The sequence below is a fragment of the Sapajus apella genome, unplaced genomic scaffold (assembly GCF_009761245.1).
Source record: "Sapajus apella isolate SASKATOON/1434 unplaced genomic scaffold, GSC_monkey_1.0 scaffold141, whole genome shotgun sequence".
Taxonomy (NCBI): domain Eukaryota; kingdom Metazoa; phylum Chordata; class Mammalia; order Primates; family Cebidae; genus Sapajus; species Sapajus apella.
In genome coordinates this window covers 1,460,477-1,473,653 of record NW_022437081.1, presented here as the reverse complement: position 1 = coordinate 1,473,653, position 13,177 = coordinate 1,460,477, and the positions used below count along the sequence as shown (strand labels likewise).

General features: G+C 44.4%; 1 pseudogene; it reads left to right on the top strand.

Annotated features, from left to right (window-relative positions):
• The first annotated feature begins 400 nt into the window (after nt 1-400).
• LOC116540549 lies at nt 401-519 on the top strand (annotated as a pseudogene).
• Nucleotides 520-13,177: the final 12,658 nt, after the last annotated feature.

The window sequence follows — 13,177 nt, the reverse complement described above, 5'->3', positions numbered from 1 at the left end:
AAGTCCATTGGAGGCATGAAGCAGGTTTACTTCTGGCTCACCTTTACCTTGAGGGTGTGGCCTTTTGGGAGGAGTGGGTGGTCTCAGCTTCACCTACAGAGGATCTCATAAAAGCCTTTTCATCTGGGAGGGTCCTGGGCCCTGAGTTCTTTCCTCTTCATCCCATGAGGCCACCAAAACCGAGTTCCAAGTGTGTCCTGATCAGCAGGTGTCCTCAGGGCAATGGCAGCATCAGTGCTCCCTACCCAGCTTACTCGACTGGTCTGCTTTCCTTTAGAAATTTGCATGGTAGTTCCTTATTTTCTTGTCAGCTGATGTTGCTTTTAGGGAGATATGTATTTTATTTTATTAAGCACTTGTAGTTTTCAACAGATTTGGCCCAAATAAGATTAAAATTGGAGTCTACAGCCATACCACCCTGAACGCAACCAATCTCGTCTGATCTTGGAAGCTAAGGAGGGTCAGGCCTGGTTAGTACTTGGAAGGGAGACTGCCTGGAAATACCAGGTGCTGTAGGCTTTAAAAGAAAAGAAGAAGAAGACTGAAATTGGAAATCTAGTTAAAAACTTTAAAGCACATACCTAGTATAGGAGGAAGGAAATTAACATTTATTTACTTTCTTTTTGTTTTGTTTTGCTTTATTTTTTTGAGACAGAGTTTCGCTCTTGTTGCCCAGGCTGAAGTGCAACGGCATGATCTTGGCTCACTGCAACCTCCACCTCCTTGGTTCAAGTGATTCTCCCGCCTCTGCCTCCCGGGTAGCTGGGATTACAGGCATGCACCACCACACCTGACTAATTTTTGTTTCATAATGTTGGCCAGGCTGGTCTCGAACTCCCGACCTCAGGTGACCTGCCCACCTTGGCCTCCCAAAGTGCTGAGATTACAGGCATGAGCCACGGCGCCCAGCCTATTTACTTTCTTATTCTGTATCAGGAGCTGTGTTGGGTATTCTTTCTTTTTTCGAGACAGGGTCTCACTCTGTACCCAGGCTGGAGTGCAGTGGTGGGATTTGGCTCACTGCAACCTCCACCTCTTGGGTTTAAGTGATCCTCCCATCTCAGCCTCCTGGGACTACAGGCATGCACCACCACGCCCGGGTGTTTGCTTTCTACTATAGCAAACTATGCCCTGCATTTTTTTTGAGTACCTACAGGGTCTCAGCTTTGAGGATACAGTCAAGAAGTACAGGCCGGGCACGGTGGCTCACACCTGTAATCCCAGCACTTTGGGAGGCCGAGGCGGGTGGATCATCTGAAGTCGGGAGTTTGAGACCAGCCTGACCAACATGGAGAAACCCCATCTCTACTAAAAATACAAAAAAAATTAGCCGGATGTGGTGACATGCCTGCAATCCAAGCTACTCGGGAGGCTGAGGCAGGAGAATCACTTGAACCCGGGAGGTGGAGGTTGCAGTGAGCCAAGATCAAGACATTGCACTCCAGCCTGGGCAATAAGAGCGAAACTCCATCTCAAAAAAAAAAAAAAAAAGAAGACGTCACAGAGCAAAACACAATAATATGTTGTACGCAGGCCAGGTGCAGTGACTCATACCTATAATCCCAGCACTTTGGGAGGCCAAGGCAGGCAGATCACCTGAGGTCAGGAGTTCAAGACCAGCCTGGCCAATATGGTGAAACTCCATTTCCACTAAAAATGCAAAAATTAGCTGGGTGTGATGGCACATGCCTGCAATTCAAGCTACTCGGGAGGCTGAGGCAGGAAAATTGTTTGAACCCGCGAGGCAAAGGTTGCAGTGAGCCGAGATCATGCCATTGCACTCCAGCCTGGGTGACAGAGCAAGACTCTGTCTCAAAAAAATACATATGTTGTATGCAAGAGACATATGTAAAACAAAGAGATTCTGAAAAGTTAAGAACAGAAGGATAAGCAAAGTTATACCAAGCAAATGCATACAAAAAGAAAGCAAGGCTGGGCACGGTGGCTCGCGCCTGTAATCCCAGCACTTTGGGAGGCCAAAGCAGCCAGATCACCTGAAGTCGGGAGTTCGAGACCAGCCTGACCAACATGGAGAAACTCTGTCTCTACTAAAAATACAAAATTAGCCGGTCACAGTGGTGGATGTCTGTAATCCCAGCTACTGAGGAGGCAGAGGCAGGAGAATCACTTGAACCCAGGAGGCGGAGGTTGTAGTGAGCTGAAATCATGCCATTGCACTCCAGCCTGGGCAACAAGAGCAAAACTCTGTCTCAAAATAAAAGAAAAAAAAGAAAGCAAGGTGGCTTAATTCAGTCATTTCACAATGCACACATATATCAAAACTGCATGTTGTACACCATAAATATAAACAATTTTTGTCAATTTTAAAATTAATAATTAAAATTAAAAGTAAAGCAGGCCGGGCACAGTAGCTCACGCCTGTAATCCCAGCACTTTGGGAGGCCAAGCCGGGTGGATCACTTGAGGTCAGGAGTTCGAGACCAGCCTGGTCAACATTGTGAAACCCCATCTCTACTAAAAATACAAAAATTAGCCAGGCATGGTGGCAGGTGCCTGTGGTCCCAGCTACTCTGGAGGCTGAGGCAGAAGAATCACTTGAACCCGGGAGGCAGAGGTTGCAATGAGCCGAGATCATGCCAATGCACTCCAGCCTGGGAGACAAGAGCAAAACTCCATCTCAAAAAATAAATAAATATAAAACAAAAATATGTTTTTGAATTGCATTTTAGGTTTTGGGGTACATGTGAAGAACATGTAAGATGGTTGCATAGGTACACACATGGCAGTGAAAAATGTTTTTTTGTTTGTTTGTTTGTTTGTTTGTTTGTTTTTTGAGACGGAGTTTCACTCATGTTACCCAGGCTGGAGTGCGATGGCGCGATCTCGGCTCACCGCAACCTCCGCCTCCTGGGTTCAGGCAATTCTCCTGCCTCAGCCTCCTGAGTAGCTGGGATTACAGGCACACGCCACCATGCCCAGCTAATTTTTTTGTAGTTTTAGTAGAGACGAGGTTTCACCATGATGACCAGGATGGTCTCAATCTCTTGACCTCGTGATCCACCCGCCTCGGCCTCCCAAAGTGCTGGGATTACAGGCTTGAGCCACCGCGCCCGGCCGAAAAATGTTTTTAAAAGAAAATAAAGAAGTTGGAATCCCTCCTTGGCCCAAGACATGGTAGAATAACAAAGACTAGATTTACCCCTCAACTTACACAACTTAAAAAATGAATAAAATATGTAAAGCAACAGTTTCCAGACATTGGACAAGAAATGGAAGATCACCTAGGGAAGGGGAACAAATAAGATAAGCCCTACTGTTGCCTCTAGCTTACTTCCTGGATAAAATTTCGAGGCTGTGACACAGGGAAAAGCTATCCAAGCAGAGCCCTGCGGTCTCCTAGGGTTGAGAAAACAAAGTTCAATGTCCAGGGAGGCCAAAGGTGCTAGGATGCGTGGGGCAGAGTACCAGAGAGAAGAGAGCAGCACACAGATAAATTTCTAGAAATATGTAGAGTTTTCCATTATCTGATCAGTACATGCGTGCAAGGTATGTCTGTTATTGATATATTGCCTCTCATCTCCAAATTCGTGTGTTTTGCCCTCCATGAAAATAATTCAGGCTCTTTGAATAGTTTGCCTTTACAAACTGGCATTAAAGAAGTTTGGTCAGTAGAGGGCGCTGGAGAGACATCGCAAAGGTAAGGGTTTTATTTCCTGGTTGGTGTGCGCTCACTCCATAGGCGTGTTTTCCTTCAGCATGCTGCAGCCCCTAATGAATGAATGGACCCAGGTATCACCACAAAAAAGAGAGACAAAAAAATATCATGTGCCTCCTGATGAAAGAACACAACCGCCACCTCACTTTCTCAAAGAAATCAAACCTGAATCTGATCAAGCCACTGGGATCCAGCTACCAATTTGCAGGAAACAGAGGACAGAGGAACATGTACAATGGATTGGATTGAATGATACAGGGATGGACAGATGGATAGATATGTGATAAATCAAAAAAGCAAAATGGGCGGGCGCGGTGGCTCAAGCCTGTAATCCCAGCACTTTGGGAGGCCGAGGCGGGTGGATCACAAGGTCAAGAGATCGAGACCATCCTGGTCAACATGGTGAAACCCCGTCTCTACTAAAAATACAAAACGTTAGCTGGGCATGGTGGCGCGTGCCTGTAATCCCAGCTACTCAGGAGGTCGAGGCAGGAGAATTGCCTGAACCCGGGAGCGGAGGTTGCGGTGAGCCGAGATCGCGCCATTGCACTCCAGCCTGGGTAACAAGAGTGAAACTCCATCTCAAAAAAAAAAAAGCAAAATGGTAATTATAGATAACAATGATGAACTGAACATCTCTCCTCATTAAATTCTTTCCAGTTTTTTTTTTTTTTTTTTTTTTTTTTTCTGAGACAGGAGGCTGAGGTGGGAGGATTGCTTGAGCCCAGGAGGCTGAGGCTGCAGTGAGCCGTGATAGCACAGCTGCCCCTCAGCCTCCTGAGTAGCTGGGACTACAGGTGCATGCTACCATACTCAGCTAATTTTTAAAAACTTTTTGGAGAGATGGGGTCTTGCAATACTGCCCAGGCTGGTCTCCAACTTCTGGGAACAAACGATCTTCCCACCTTGGCCTCCCAAAGTGCTGGGATTACAGGTGTGAGCCACTGTGCCCAGCCCACCCAAGTTTCCTGTGTGTTTGAAAATACTCATAATAAAATTTGACAAAAGACATGTTAAAACAGTCACATCTAAACTATAATGTGGCTAGGCACGGTGGCTCACACTTGTAATCCCAGCACTTTGGGAGGCCAAGGAAGGCAGATCACCTGAGGTCAGGAGTTCAAGAGCAGCCTGGCCAACCTGGTAAAACTCCATCTCTACTAAAAATACAAAAATAAGCGAGGTGTGCTGGTACACGCCTATAATCCCAGCTACTTGGGAGTCTGAGGCAGCAGAATTGCTTGAACCCAGGAAGTGGAGGTTGCAGTAAGCCCAGATTATGCCACTGCACTCCAGCCTGAGCAACAGAGCAAGACTCCATCTCAAATATAAAAATAAAAATAAAATAGGCCAGGCACAGTGGCCTGTAGCTCACGCCTGTAATCCCACACTTTGGGAGGCCGAAGCAGGTGAATCACCTGAGGTGGGGAGTTCAAGACTAGCCTGGCCAACATGGTGAAACTCCGTCTCTACTAAAAATACAAAAATTAGTCAGGCATGGTGGTGGGCACCTATAATCCCAGCTATTTGGGAGGCTGAGGCAGGAGAATCACTTGAATCCAGGAGACAAAGGTTTCGGTGAGCCGAGATCGCGCCATTGCACTCCAGCCTAGGCAACAAGAGCAAAGCTCTGTCTCAAAAAAAAAATTTTTTTAATATAATAAAATACAGTGTCCAGGGAAGTATACTAGGGTGGTGAAACTACAAAAGAAACTCAAGAAAGTGATTAGTATAAAAGTTAGGATAAAAGTTACTTTGAGAGAAAGCAGCATGTTGTAAATGGGCAGGGACACACGGGAACTTTCTGAAGTAGCTGGCCAAATTCTATTCTTGGCCTGGTTGGGGTTTACAAAGGTGTCCTCCTTACAATTATTCATTAACTGCTATTTCTGTTCTGTATGGCTTTCTGTCTGCCTTTTACAACAAAAGGGTTGTTTTTATAAAGTCCATATCCTTTGACACAGCAATCACTTCAGGATAAGTACTAATTACTAATTACCCTAAAGTAATTATCAATCATTTAAGCCCAGGAGTTGGAGACCTGCCTAAGCAACATTGCAAGACCCCATCTCTACAAAGTCCATATCCTTTGACCCAGCAAATAATTAGTAATTATCCTAAAGTAATAATTAAGACTACATAGATGGCCGGGCGCGGTGGCTCAAGCCTGTAATCCCAGCACTTTGGGAGGCCGAGGCGGGTGGATCACGAGGTCAAGAGATCGAGACCATCCTGGTCAACAAGGTGAAACCTCGTCTCTACTAAAAATACAAAAATTAGCTGGGTATGATGGCGCGTGCCTGTAGTCCCAGCTACTCGGGAGGCTGAGGCAGGAGAATTGCTTGAACCCAGGAGGCGGAGGTTGCGGTGAGCCGAGATCGTGCCATTGCACTCCAGTCTGGGCAACAACAGCGAAACTCCGTCTCAAAAAAAAAAAGGCTACATAGATAGTTGTACATCAATAGCTGTCATATATTGAGTGCCTACTATGTATAAAACACTGCTCTAGCACTTTGCAAGTATTATTTATTCTTCTAACAACCCTGTGTATTACAGTATACATTACTCTTATTTCCATTTTACAGATGAGACTAAAGGACTGAAAGAATGTTGACCACAGCATTATTAATAAAAATATGGGTCAGGCACAGTGGCTCATGCGTATAATCTCAGCACTTAGTGAGGCCAAGGCAGGAGGATCACTTGAGGTCAGAAGTTTGAGACCAGCCTGGCCAACATGGCAAAACCCCGTCTCTATTAAAAATACAAAAATTAGCGGGATGTGGTGGCACACACCTGTAATCCCAGCTACTCAGGAGGCTGAGGCAGGAGAATCGCTTGAACCCAGGAGGCAGAGGTTGCAAGTGAGCCAAGATCACGCTACTGCACCCCAGCCTGGGTGACAGAACAAGACTCTGTCTCCAAAAAAATACATAAAAAAACAAGTTTGGACAGATATAAAGATATTGTATGTGTATTATTATATATTATACACATATATGAACATGGAAAGAAGTCCATCATAAACTTCTCAGTGAAGACATAAAAGTCAGATCACAGAAATAGATATATAATATCTCACTTATATTAAAAAGTTATATACAATATACATAAAAAGAATCTATTAAAATTGAAGACGACTGCGAGGAGACTCTTATTTGATATTCTTTATATCCCTGTTTTGCAGGAGATTTTCACAAGCCTATACTACTTTTGTAATTACAAAAACCATAATATGTTTCATAGTAAGGAGGTGTGAGGAGGACTTAAAGATACAGAGACCTACCTAGTATGGTAGGTCATAATAGAACAAAAGTAGGTGTCACGGCCATGGGCTTAAAACATCCCCATCTTAGCATCTCAAATCCCCAGAAACACTTCCATCTCCTCAGCCAATAGATATGAGGAGTAAGTTTTTCTAAAAGTGACAGGAATGAATGCAAAGTTCTGCACTGATCATTTGTTGAGGATGACGCAATTTATGTTGGCTTGAATTTTGAAGAAACTACCTCTAACAAGAATGCAGAAATAGCAAATCAAACTAAATGTACAAAACGAAACTGTATTGCCACAATTCCATAAGCTAAAGTGGTACACGATCAATATAGAAAAACAAGCAGAAGGCTGGGTGCAGTGGCTCACGCTTGTAATCCCAGCACTTTGGGAGGCCAAGGCAGGCATATCACTTAAGGTCAGGAGTTCAAGACCAGCCTGGCCAACATGGTGAAACCACGTCTCTACTAAAAGATACAAAAAGTACCGAGGTGGTTCGAGCCTCTAATTCCAGCTACTCGGGAGCCTGAGGCAGAATTGCCTGAACCCTGGAGGCGGAGGCTGCAGTGAGCCAAGATCGCACCACTGCACTCTGGCCTGGGCAACAGAGCAAGATTCCCTCACAAAACAAAAAACAAAAACAGAGGAAAACAAGCAGAGGTTTCACTGAACCATAGTTATTGTTCTACACACACTATCTTACTAACACAACTTTTTTCTACACACACTATCTTACTAACACAACTTAGTCAGCTGAGGTTCACAGCGGACCCTCCACCAGCTAAGCCTTAACAAGAGCTCTCTCATCTAAACGCACTCACAGGATGGGCATATTGGCCAGCCTTTGCAGGTTTATCTGGAGAATGAATTCCTAACAGTGGAATGACCAGATCAAATAATATGCATCTTTTTTACTTTTTTTATATATATTGTTGTTGTGTTATTTCACAAGTTTTGCTATTACTATGCATTATCACACATCTATTCTATTTTACTAGCTACAGCCAAATGTTCTCCAACAAGACTTTATCAATTTACTATGACAGTGAGTTTCCCTACATCTTAGCCAGCACTAGCCATCATCTACATGCTTGTATATCCGACAGACGAACAACACTGCTTTTCAGTGTTGTCTTAATTTGTATCTCTTTAATTACCGCTACAGTCAAGTATAGGTTCATGTTCTTTGTCCATTTGCATTTATTTTTTCTGTAAAGCAGACTGTAGCCTTTGCCCATTTTTCTTTGGGTCTCTTTGCCTTTTTCTGATTGATTTGCATATAGGCTCTGGATGAAAGAAATCAATCCTTCATCACCCCCAAATCACAAATCGTTTTTCTTGGTGTATCAGTTGCATTTTGACTTTGCTATTTATTTGCCATAGAGAAGGATTTTGGTTTTGTTTTTATTTTTACATCGTCAGATTCATCAGTCAGTTCCTTTACAGTCTCTGGATGTTGTATGGTACCTTGTGTCCTCATTCCATGTTTTCTTCTATCTTCTTAATGTTTAGCGTTTCAATTTCCTCCCTGACCTGTACAATGAAGACTTTTTAGTTAAAAAATAAAATAAAGGCCGGGCACGGTGGCTCAAGCCTGTAATCCCAGCACTGTGGGAGGCCGAGGTGGGTGGATCACGAGGTCAAGAGATCGAGACCATCCTGGTCAACATGGTGAAACCCCGTCTCTACTAAAAATACAAAACATTAGCTGGGCATGGTGGTGCGTGCCTGTAATCCCAGCTACTCAGGAGGCTGGGGCAGGAGAATTGCCTGAACCCAGGAGGCGGAGGTTGTGGTGAGCCGAGATCGCGCCATTGCACTCCAGCCTGGGTAACAAGAGTGAAACTCCGTCTCAAAAAAATAAATAAATAAATAAATAAAAATAAAATAAAATAAAATAAGAAAGTTTTACTTCCCTTGTAGTTCATTTGGGTATAAGGACTGGAGTACAGACCCAGACCGTTTTATTCCTGTTCTGAACCAGTTGTCTCTCTCCATCATTTACTGAACTGTCTTTGCTAATTTGACATACTACCTTTGGCCAGGCGTGGTGGCTCACACCTGTAATCTTAGCACTTTGGGAGGCGGAGTGGGGGTGGATCACCTGAGATCAGGAGACCACTGTGGCCAACATGGTGAAACCCCATCTTTACTAAAAATACAAAAACTAGCTGGGCATGGTGGCATGCACCTGTAATCCCAGCTACTCAGGAGGCAGAGGCAGGAGCATTGCTTGAACCCAAGGGGCAGAGGTTGCAGTAAGCCAAGATCACACTACCTCACTCCACTCTGGCTGAAAGAGCAAAATTCCATTTCAAAAAAAAGAAAAAAAAAAAAACACCTTTATGATAAATTGAAATTCCCATAAATAATTTCCATAAATATTTATGTCTCTTTCTGGACTCTATTCTAGTCCATTGTTATCTGCTACTGTCTAAAGTTCTTCAAATAAATTATCAAAACTTGACTTTTAATGTGTTAGACCAAAAAAGGAGTTTACCTTTTTTTTTTTTTTTTAAACAGAGTCTCACTCAATCACCCAGGCTAGAGTGCAGTGGCAACATCTTGGCTCACTGGAACCTCTGTCTCCAGGGTTCAAGCAATTCCCTTGCCTCAGTTTCCCAAGTAGCTGGAATTACAGGCGCAAGCCACCATGCCTGGATGATTTTTGTATTTTTAGTAGTGACAGGATTTCACCATGTTGGACAGGCTGATCTCGAACTTCTGACCTCAGGTGATCCACCTGCCTTGGCCTCCCATTACAGGCATGAGCCACTGTGCCCAGCCATTTTTTACTTTTAAAATGATTAGTTTTAATAAAAAGTATCTTAGGTTTTCTTTTGTTTGGTTTGAAATGGAGTCTCGCTTTGTTGCCCAGACTGGAATGCAATGGCACAATCTCTGCTCACTCCAACCTCCCCCTCCCAGGTTCTAGCAATTCTCCTGCCTCAGCCTCCTGAGTAGCTAAGATTACAGACACCTGCCACCACACCTGGCTAATTTTTGTATTTTTAGTAGAGACAGCGTTTCACCATGCTGGACAGGCTGGTCTCAAACTCCTGACTTTAGGTAATCTGCCTGCCTCTGCTTCCCAAAGTGCTGAGATTACAGGCATGAGCCACCACGCCCGGCAAGTATCTTAGGTTTTGATTACAGTTACATCAAGGTAGCAAATGGTTGCACAACAACGCAAATGTGCTCAATGAATTTTAAAACAGAATAACCTTTTTTGTTAGACAATCATGATTGCCGCTTTGATTCTAAGCATCTAACTCAGAAGTTCTCAAACATTTTGGTCTCTGGAACCTTATTACCCTTAAAAAATTAAGAACCCTCGCCGGGCACGGTGGCTCATGCCTATAATCTCAGCACTTTGGGAGGCCGAGGCAGGTGGATCACAAGGTCAGGAGTTTAAGACCAGCCTGGCCAAGATGTTGAAACCAGTCTCTACTAAAAATACAAAAAGTTAGCCAGGCGCGGTGGCAGGCACCTGTAATTCCAGCTACTCAGGAGGCTGAGGCAGAGAATTGCTTGAATCTGGGAGGCAGAGGTTGCAGTGAGCTGAGATTCTGTCACTGCACTCCAGCCTGGGTGACAGAGCAAGACTCTGTCTCAAAAAAAAAAAAAAAATTAAGAACACTGAAGAGCTTTTGTTTATGTGGGTTATATCTACCTATATTTACTGTGTTAGAACTTTAAAATGAGACTTTTTCTTTTTTTTTTTTTTTTTTTGGGAGGGGGTTTTTTTTTTTTTTTCCCCGGGGGGGGGAAAAGGGGGGGCTCTGGGCTCACCGCAACCTCCACCTCATGGGTTCAGGCAATTCTCCTGCCTCAGCCTCCTGAGTAGCTGGGATTACAGGCACACGCCACCATGCCCAGCTGAATTTTTGTATTTTTAGTAGAGACGGGGTTTCACCATGTTGACCAGGATGGTCTCGATCTCTTGACCTCGTGATCCACCCGCCTCGGCCTCCCAAAGTGCTGGGATTACAGGCGTGAGCCACCATGCCCGGCCTAAAATGAGACTTTTTAAAACACAGAATTACAGAAGCACACATTCCATTAGCCCACAGAGTGATGACATCATTCTCACTCTATATAGCCTCTGGAAAATTCCATCATACAATTATGAAAGAATGAGAGTGAAGAAGGCAAATAACAGCTTAGGACTACTATGAAAATAGTTTGGACTTTGCAGACTCCCTGAAGTTCCCAGAGGTCCCCGGACGGCACTTTGAAAATATCTGGTATAATTTTTCCCACTTACTCCCACTGATATGATCAATGACACTATGAACAACTTTTTTTTTTTTAGACAGATTCTCACTCTGTCACACAGGCTGGTGTGCAGTGGCACAATCTCAGCTCAGGGCAACCTCTGACTACCAAGTTCAAGTGATTCTCCTGCTTCAGCCTCCCAAGTAGCTAGGATTATAGGCGCCCAACACCACGCCCAGCTAATTTTTTTGTATTTTTAGTAGAAATGGGGTTTTGCCATGTTGGCCAGGCTGGTCTCGAACTCCTGATCAGGTGATCCAGCCGCCTCGGCCTCCCAAAGTGCTGGGATTACAGGCATGCGCCACCACGCCCGACCTATAAACAACTTTTCTGAAACTTGCCTTAAACTCATTTTGCAATGAAAAGGAGCCTATATGTCAAGCGGAAGAGAGGAGGACATAAATATCTATCTAAAATAAATATCTTTGCCGGGCGCGGTGGCTCAAGCCTGTAATCCCAGCACTTTGGGAGGCCGAGGCGGGTGGATCACGAGGTCAAGAGATCGAGACCATCCTGGTCAACATGGTGAAACCCCGTCTCTACTAAAACTACAAAAAATTAGCTGGGCATGGTGGCGCGTGCCTGTAATCCCAGCTACTCAGGAGGCTGAGGCAGGAGAATTGCCTGAACCCAGGAGGCGGAGGTTGCGGTGAGCCGAGATCGCGCCATTGCACTCCAGCCTGGGTAACAAGAGCGAAACTCCGTCTCAAAAAAAATAAATAAATAAATAAAATAAATAAATATCTTTAAAATAAAAATAGGCTGGGAGCGGTGGTGCACACCTGTAATCCCAGCACTTTGGGAGGCTGAGGCAGGCAGATGGCTTGAGCCCAGGAGTTGGAGACCAACCTGAGCAACATGGTGAAACCCCATCTCTACAAAAACTACAAAGATTAGCCTGGCATGGTGACACATACCCATAGTCCCTACTACTCAGGAGGCTGAGGCAGGAGGATCGTTTGAGCCCTGGAGGTCAAGGTTGCAGTGAGCCATGATGATGCCACTGCACTCAGCTTGGGTGACAGAGTGGTACTCTGTCTCAAATAAGAAGAAAGAAGGAAAAGGAGGAGGAGGAGGAAGAGGAGGAGGAGGAAGAGGAAGAGGAGGAAGAGGAGAAGAAGAAGGAGAAGGAATTCACAAGAAAGAGTACCATTATTTGTAATAGAAATAGCAAAAAGCAACCGCTGACTTTATTTAAGCTTTTACTTAACCTTGGTAATTTTAGGTTGACAACCTACAAATGTTGATAAAGTTATTGCTGCTCCTGCCAACTGGGGCTTTTTCATTCTATTGGTCCCTTTCTTCTTCCCAGATTTGATCCTGAAAGATGTCGTCATTAAATGTTCCCTAAGAACACGCTTTCGTATATGGTCTCAAACATTTCTCCTGTTCATTAACTCCTTTCTTTTGCTTTCAAAGAACTATCAATTAAGCAGTTGTTTGTTGTTTCTCTTCCCATTTTCTTTATCTCACTGCTTCCCATTGTGAAGACTACATAGCACTGAAGATATACAAGATGATTTTAAGTAGTAGATGGAAAAACAATTTTACTTTTTATATATTTACTTGAAATTAGATGAGGGCCAGACACAGTGGCTCATGCCTATAATCCCAGCACTTTGGATCACGAGGTCAGGAGTTCGAGACCAGCCTGACCAACATGGTGAAACCCCATCCTTACAAAAATACAGAAATTAGCTAGGCATGATGGCAGGTACCTGTAATCCCAGCTATTCGGGAGGCTTAAGTGGGAGAATTGCTTGAACCCAGAAGGCGGAGGTTGCAGTGAGCCGAGATCGTGCCACTGCACTCCAGACTGGTCGACAGAGAGAGACTCCAAGAAAGACAGAAGACGGAAAGGGAAGAAAGACAGGAAGGGAGGAGGGGAGGAAGGGAGGAAGGGAGGAAGGAAGGAAGGAAGGAAGGAAGGAAGGAAGGAAGGAAGGAAGG